This window comes from Pan troglodytes, chromosome 9 (assembly GCF_028858775.2).
Source record: "Pan troglodytes isolate AG18354 chromosome 9, NHGRI_mPanTro3-v2.0_pri, whole genome shotgun sequence".
NCBI classification, from domain to species: Eukaryota; Metazoa; Chordata; class Mammalia; order Primates; family Hominidae; genus Pan; species Pan troglodytes.
In genome coordinates, this window is record NC_072407.2 from 7,926,379 (window position 1) to 7,935,051 (window position 8,673).

Sequence of the window (8,673 nt, forward strand, 5' to 3'; positions counted from 1 at the left end):
AGACATCTGCGTTTAAAACTGTCACTTGGCTAGGTGCAGTGGCTCACACCTGCAATCCCAACACTTTGGGAGGCCAAGGCTGGTGGATCACCTGAGCTCAGGAGTTCGAGCCCAGCCTGGCCTTCATGGTGAAACCCCCGTCTCTACTAACAATACAAAAATTAGCCTACATGCCTGTAATCCCAGCTACTCAGGAGGCTGAGGCAGGAGAACTGCTTGAACCTGGGAGGTGGAGGTTGCTGTGAGCCCAGATTGCGCCACTGCACTACAGCCTGGGTGACAAGAGTGAAATTCTGTCTCCAAAAATAAATAAATAAATAAATTTCTAAAATGAAAGAATATATACCTAACTATTAAGAATCACTGTATAAGGCTGGGCACGGTGGCTCACGCATGTAATCGCACCATTTTGGGAGGCCCAAAGTGGGCGGATCACCTGAGGTCGGGAGTTCAAGACCAGCCTGAGAAGCACGGAGAAACCCCGTCTCTACTAAAAATACATAATTAGCCAGTTGTCGTGACGCATGCCTGTCATCCCAGCTACTCAGGAGGCTGAGGCAGGAGAATCGCTTGAACCCAGGAGGCAGAGATTGCAGTGAGCCGAGATCGTGCCACTGCACTCCAGCCTGGATAACAACAGCGAAACTCCATCTCAAAAAAACAACCAAAAAAAAAAAACCTGTCAGTTACCATCGTTGACTCTTAAAATCTAAAGTTAATTCAAAAAAAAAAGTTAAAAAAATAAAAAATTCCTCTGCCACTTGCTACTGTAAGTCATAAGATTCAATCTCTCAGACCTCAATTTCTACATCTGAACAATAGGGATTGTACAGCCCACACCAAAAGACTGGTAGGAGGACAAAGCTGCCTCAAACTAGAGCTCCTCAAAAGCAGCATTTTGTTTATTTTTCAACAGGTGTTTTACAGGTATTTATAATTTAAAAAGTATAATAAATGTCCCCTCACTCTAAACTTTGGTTCAATGGCTAGCTAGAATGCCATAATTTCTTATTTCTCAATGCTTAAGTGTCATCCACTGATCACTTAGCACAAGCATAAGGCACCACTGCAAACAAAAACAAATCCCATCCCTGCACAAACACAATATATTGAGATTACTATGATCACTCAACCTCTTCCATCTATCTCACATCTCTGTCTTTATTCCCAACTATCCATCTTTTTAATTGACAAATTCATTTACCCATTTCTTTTTTTTTTTTTGGTTTTTGTTTTGAGACAAGGTCTCACTCTGTTGCCCAGGCTGGAATGCAGTGGCATGATCATGGCTCACTGCAGCCTGGACCTCCTGGGTTCAACTGATCCTCCCACTTTAGCCTCCCAAAAAGCTGAGACCACAGGCATGTGCCACTATGTTGCCCAGGCTGGTCTCTAACTCCTGGACTCAAGCCATCTTCCTGCTTTGGCCTCCTAAAGTGCAGGGATTATAGGTGAGCCCCTGTGCCAGGCCCATTTACTTATTTTTTATTTATTTATTTATTTATTTTGAGACAGTCTTGCTCTGTTGCCAGGCTGGAGTGCAGTGCAGTGGCATGATCTCAGCTCACTGCAACCTCTGCCTCCTGGGTTCAAGCGATTTCCCTGCCTCAGCCTCCCGAGAAGATGGGACTACAGGCACCCACCACTATACCGGGTTAATTTTTTGTATTTTAGTAGACATGGGGTTTCACCAAGTTGGCCAGCATGGTCTCGATCTTCCGACCTCGTGATCCGCCCACCTCAGCCTCCCAAAGTGCTAGCATTACAGGTGTGAGCCACGGCACACAGCCCCATTTACCTATCAAGAAGGTTGAGTGTGCAAATACTAGTAAGCTCTGTGTCAAACGAAGTAAAATTAAAGATGTGAAGTGATGAGTCACTGTAACATTTACTGAGGATGAACTGTTCCCTTCATGAACAGACCAGCCCTAATTCAGGTGCTCAATTCTTTTCCCCTTGACTAATGATTTTCAAATATTTTTTAGCCATGAAACCCGACATATAAAACAGACATAAGCAGAAGCTGCTCTGGCTGAAGTGAAGAGGGAGTAGGTACAGTAGAACCCCACCAGCTCTGCCCTATGAAGCAGCTTAGGGCTCTATGAACCAATGTGAAATATTGTTCTAGATTAGTGGTTCTCAAAGTGCGACCCAAAGACCCCTAAAAGTCCCCAACACTTCTTCCAGGGGTTCAATGAAATCAAAACCATTTTCAGAATAAAACTAAGACACTTTGCCCTTTTTCTTTACTGTTCTGACCTCTGTGCTGAGGTGCAAAATCAATGGTGTGCAAAAATGCTGGGAACTCAGCATGAATCAAAGCAACAACCCCAAATGGTGCTGAACTAACACTCACTGAATTCTTCACTGTCACCCATTTACAATATAAAAAATTCCACTTTCACTTAAAAGGGTCCTTAATGAAGCAGCAAAAATTATTAGTTGTATTATTTCTCAACACTACAGCACAATTCTTTTTAATTCGGTATTGGGAAATACTCAAAAACTTCTGCTTACTGAAATACAAAGGATATCAAGGGGCAAACCACCTGTAATTACTTTTGAAAGCTAAATGTAGTTGTTTTTCTCATGGAACACCATTTTAATTTTTTTTTTTTTTTTTGAGACAGAGTCTGGCTCTGTTGCCCAGGCTGGAGTGAAGTGACGCAATCTCGGCTCACTGCAAGCTCTGCCTCCCAGGTTCACGACATTCTCCTGCGTCAGCCTTCCGAGTAACTGGGATTACAGGTGCCCGCCACCACGCCCGGCTAATTTTTTGTATTTTTAGTAGAGACGGGTTTTCACCGTGTTAGCCAGGATGGTCTTGATCTCCTGACCTTGTGATCCGCCCCCCTCAGCCTCCCAAAGTGCTGGGATTACAGGTGTGAGCCACTGCGCCCAGCCCACCATTTTAATTTCAAAGAATGATTGACAAACTATGGTTATTAAGATTTGGTACTGGCTGGGCATGGTGGCTCACACCTGTAATCCTAGCAGTTTGGGAGGCCGAGGCAGGTGGATCACTTGAAGTCAGCAGTTCAAAACCAGCCTGGCCAACATGGTGAAACCTCATCTCTACTAAAAATACAAAAAATTAGCCAGGCATGGTGGTGGACACCTGTAATCCCAGCTACTTGGGAGGCGGAGACAGGAGAATCAGTGGAACCCAGAAGGCGGAGGTTGCAGTGAGTTGAGATCCCACCATTGTACTCCAGCCTTGGGGGAAAGACCGAGACTTCGTCTCAAAAAAAAAAAAAAAAAAAAAAAGGAAAGGCTGGGCATGGTGGCTCATGCCTATAATCCCAGCATTTCGGGAGACCGAGGCAGACAGATCACGAGGTCAGGAGTTGAAGACCAGCCTGACCAACATGATGAAACCCTGTCTCTGCTAAAAATACAAAAATTAGCCAGCTGTGGTGGCACCTGCCTGTAATCCCAGCTACTCAGGAGACTGAGGCAGGAGAATTGCTTGAACCCAGGAGGCAAGGTTACAGTGAGCCGAGATCACGACACTGCACTCCAGCCTAGGCGACAGAGTGAGACTACATCTAAAAAAAAAAAAAAAAAATTTGATACAAAAATTACAACTACAAAAACATGTACTCGGCTGGGCGCAGCGGCTCATGCCTGTAATCCCAGGACTTTGGGAGGCGGAGGTGAGCGGATCACGAGGTCAGGAGATCGAGACCTTTCTGGCTAACACGGTGAAACCCCATCTCTACTAAAAATACAAAAAATTAGCCGGGCATGGTGGCACGCCCCTGTATTCCCAGCTACTCGGGAGGATGAGGCAGGAGAATGGCGTGAACCCGGGAAGTGGAGCTTGCAATGAGCCGAGATCGTGCCACTGCACTCCAGCCCAGGTGACAGAGCGAAACTCCATCTCAAAAAAAAAACAAAAACAAAAAAACAAAAAAAACATGTATTCACCACTATCAGGTCATAAGCTTCTCAATTCTTAAAAAGACTTATCTGACGAGATGGGTGGAAACAGAAACAACTGTATAATTAAATTTGTCAACATCTGGAATATCCGGGCCTGGCCGATGGGGCTCATGCCTGTAATGCCAGCTCTTTAGGAGGCCGAGACGGGAAGATCACTTGAGGTCAGAAGTTCCAGACCAGCCATGGTCAACATGTTGAAACCCCATCTCTACAAAAAATACAAAAATTAGCCAGATGTGGTGGTACACACCTGTAGTCCCAGCTACTCAGGAGGCTGAGGCATGAGAATCACCTGAACCCGGAATGCAGAGGTTACAGTGAGCCAAGATTGTGCCACGACACTCCAGCCTGGGTGACAAAGCAAGACTCTGTCTCAAAAACAAAGAAACAAACAAACAAAAAAACAACAAAAAAAGATCTGCATAACTCAGTAAATCAATAATTTCAAAATCAACATGCATCATGTTATAAAATCACAGAAGTGTAATAAAGGTCCATTCAAAGTACAACACAGACCAATGGTTTTTAATACAACAGAGTACAAAAGTTCAATGACACAGTTTCAGATTCTATACTGTAATGAACCTTTAAAAAGGTTTGAGGCCGGGCACGGTGGCTCACGTCTGAAATCCCAGCACTTTGGGAGGCCAAGGCGGGCGGATCACTTGAGGCCAGGAGTTCAAACCCAACATGGCGAAACCCCGTCTCTACTAAAAATACAAAAAATTAGCCCAGCGTGGTGATGTGCACCTGTAGTCCCAGCAACTCAGGAGGCTGAGGCAGGAGAATTGCTTGAACCTGGGAGGCGGAGGTTGGAGTACGCTGAGATAGCGCCACTGCACTCCGACTTGGGCGACAGAGCACGACTCCGTCTCAAAAAAACAAACAAATAAAAAGGTTTGACCGTAGTGTCAAAGAGCAGTTAGAATTATCTGAAAAGGCCATTAAAATACTCCTCTCTTTTCCAACTATGTATCTGTATGAGGCTAGATTTTCTTCACATACTTCAAACAAAACAACATAACATGTGTCAGAATGCAAAGACTGGTACATTTAGAGGTCTTCTTTTTATGATATGGAGTCTTGCTCTGTCACCCGGGATGAAGCACAGTGGTGCAATCTGCGCTCACTGCAACCTCTGCCTCCTGGGTTCAAGCGATTCTCTGCCTCAGCCTCCCAGTAGCTGGGACTACAGGTGCGTGTCACTGTGCCCAACTAATTTTTGTATTTTTAGTAGATTCAGGGTTTCACCATATTAGCCAGGATGGTCTCAAAACTCCTAACCTTGTGATCCACCCACTTCAGCCTCCCAAAGTGCTGGGATTACAGGTGTGAGCCACCACGCCCAGCCAGCTACCACTATATTTTTAAGAATTTTTCTTTCCTTACTAAAACAAACTGCAAGTATTTCCCATTACACTGAATTAAGTACAAATTCCTCAATGTGGTAATTATGGCTGGGCATGGTGGCTCATGCCTGTAATCCCAGCACTTTGGGAGGCCAAAGCGGGTGGATTGCTTGAGGTCACGAGTTCCAGATCAGCCTGGCCAACATGGTGAAAGCCTGTCTCTACTAAAAATACAAAATTAGCTGGGTGTGGTGGCACGCACCTGTAATCCAGCTACTCGGGAGGCTGAGGCAAGAGAATTGCTTGAACCCACGAGGCGGAGGTTGCGGTGAGCCAAGATCACGTCATTGCACTCCAGCCTGGGCAACAAGAGCGAAACTCTGTCTCAAAAAATAAATAAATAAATAAATACATGTGAAATATTTTCACTAAAGTAGTAGTCTCAATCAAGGGCAATTCTGACAATGTCTTCAGACATTCCTGATCGTTACAACCTGCAGAGGATGTGTTATGGGTATCTAATGGGTAGAGGTAGGAATGTTGCTAAATATCCCACAATATACAACAGAGCCCCCACGATAATTATCTGGCCCAAAGTCTCAAAAGTTCCAAAGCTGAGAAACCTTTCTCTAGAGCCATACTGTGCCAAATACTTAGGGTCAATTTCAAACAAAAAGAATGCACCAAGTTCTCAGGAAATGTTTACCTACCTTGCCTCTAATACGTACTGTTTTGTTTTGTTTCTTTTCTTTTTTTCTTGAGTCAGAGTCTCGCTGTCGCCCAGGCTGGAGTGCAGTGGCACAATCTTGGCTCACTGCAACCTCCGCCTCCCGAGTTCAAGCGATTCTCCTCCCTCAGCCTCCCGAGTAGCTGGGGCAATGGGCGCGTGCTGCCGCGCCCAGCTAATTTTTCATATTTTTTTTTAAGTACAGATGGGGTTTCACCATGTTGCCCAGGCTGGTCTCAAACTCCTGAGCTCAGGCAATCCACCCGCCTCGGCCTCCCAAAGTGCTAGGATTACAGGCGTGAACCACCACACCACGCCTTTGTTTTGTTTTAAGACAGGGCCTCACGCGGTTTCCCAGGCTGGAACGCAGTGGTGCAATCACAGCACTGCAGTCTCAATCTTCCGGGCTCTGATGTTTCTTTGATTTCAGCCTCCTAAGTAGCTGGAGTACAGGTGCATGCCACCATACCTGCCTAATTTTTGTATTTTTCGTAGAGACAGGGTTTCCCCATGTTGCCCAGGCTAGTCTTGAACTTCTGGGCTCAGGAAATCCACCTGCCTTGACCTTCGAAGTGCTGGGATTACAGGAGTGAGTCACCATGCTCAGCCAATACTTATCCTTAAATCTCTGAGTTTCTTAGTTCCCTAACCTTTCAACAAATTCCATAACTGCATAGTCTCATTATTGGAAATTAAACATTAGTACCATCATTCTTTACTTTCCAGGTTAACTACCACCACATAAATCATATTACAAGAAAATAATATAATTTTTTCAAAGCCGTAAATTTAGTTCCTTAAAAATTCTACTTGCTCTTAGTTATCTAGGACCTAGTAGACATAAAGTCAGGTACTGGCTGGGCACAGTGGCTCATACCTGTAATCCCAGCACTTTGGGAGGCCGAGGTGGGGGATGGCTTGAGCCCAGGAATTCGATACCAGCCTGGGCAACATAGCGAAACCCTGTCTCTACCCAAAAAATACAAAAAAAATTAGCTGGGTATGGTGGTGCACACCTGTGGTCTCAGCTACCTGGGAGGCTGAGGTGGGAAGAGTGCTTGAGCCCAGGAGGTAGAGGCTACTGTGAACCGAGATTGCGCCACTGCACTCTAGCCTGGGTGATGGAGTGAGACCCTATCTCATAAATAAATAAACAAATAAATGTCAGGGACCAAAGTATCACATAACATATAAACAGCAGGAACCATCTTATCTGGGCCCCATATTTCAGGAGCCTCTCTATCGACTACTGTTATGTATAACTCCTCCATATTTGTCTATTCATTCAAGTAAACACACTTACTGAGGGCCTACTATGTGGCAAGCAACTGGACAACAAAGATAAGATGAAAATATTTTACCAGCCTAATTAAAAAAAACAGCTAAAATAAAAATGATATGTGCTATAAATAGAAATATCAAATAAGTGTTATGGAAGCTTGCAGAGAAGAGAAGGCCAAGAAAAGCTTCCCAGAAGAGGGTGATGCTTGAACTGAGAAAATGTCACGGAAAACACACCCTGTTCACGCTTTACTATTTAGACTACGGTTCTCTTCTGCACTACTAGTTCTGAGTTTACGCTTTGTCATCTATACAAGAACAAAGTAACAATCTTACTGATGTGAACAGAACCAAGTGTCAACTAATTCAATTTCATCAAATCTGAAGAGTCAAAAATAATAATTTTACCCAAGTATTTCCCAGTACCTTTATCCTGTCCAACCTCTAGTTTTGGTTTTTAAATACCCTAACTTCCTCCACCAGGTAAACATACTGTAACCCAGTTAACTCGAGTTTCTTTCTGAATTTGTAAGACCGTCACAGGGAATGATCACTGCTCTCTTTTTGCTCTTTATTCCAGTAAGCTTCTTCCTCCAAAACGGAGTTTTATTTCCTCACCTTATTCTACTATGATACTTCACTTTGAATTCTGTACCTGAAAGGAGCCATGAGTTCCGAGGTACAACTACTACAAACGGACTCCTGCCTGGCTTTCTAAGTCTTATCAATATTTCCTGCTTTCTATTCCAGTACTGTTATAAATCCCTAACTGACTCCGAGTCCTCATCAGCTGACACAAGCCAAAAAATTCAGATTTAGAAAGGGAAACAATGGCTTGTAGTTTTATCGATTTGTTTCCGATACATAACAACGCTGACGTTCTTTAACCATCTTCTAAGTTTAGTTCTCAAGCTCTAGGTTAGGGTACCACTAACGAAGCTTCCACCTTACCCGTGAACAGAGCTGGTAGCAACTAAACGGAAAACGCTGTGAAGACTACATCTACGTTTAGCTACCTAATGTCCATGCCGCACCGACCTCCTAAAGGGAATTCTTAATAATGGGAGACTGAAATACCCAGGGAGGGTGAGGTAGTAGAAAAATGTTTAGACTGTCAAAAATCTGGCATTGGCTAATCCTGCCTGTTACTCCGGGCCTCGGTTTCCCCATCTACAAAACTGATGTAAGGTAGGGGGATTGACTTAAACAATTTCTAAAGTCCTTATGGCTATAGTAATCCAGAAACTCAATCTTTCTCCTCATCTGGCTTTACACTGAACACGTGGGAAAATAGAAAAGAACCTTTTGCTCCACCGAACCGACTCCTATTCTCAGATATTATCTTAAAAATCTCCCAAACTTCGGACTCAC

General features: G+C 44.1%; 1 protein-coding gene across 20 annotated transcripts in view; it reads right to left on the reverse strand.

Moving 5' to 3' along the window:
• The window catches only part of NUP98 (nucleoporin 98 and 96 precursor), a 121,851-nt gene that overhangs the window by 112,307 nt on the left and 871 nt on the right, over positions 1 to 8,673 (reverse strand). For 4 of the 20 annotated variants that reach the window (XM_063782625.1, XM_063782622.1, XM_063782624.1 and 1 more), the window contains one exon: positions 5,557 to 5,674. The exons of 13 other annotated variants lie outside the window; for them this stretch is intronic. The gene's annotated coding sequence lies outside the window, so the exon portion shown is untranslated. Of the gene's footprint in view, positions 1 to 4,195; positions 4,314 to 5,556; positions 5,675 to 8,673 lie in introns of those variants that run through there. 3 more of the 20 variants (XM_063782626.1, XM_063782623.1, XM_063782627.1) reach the window with 2 other exon arrangements.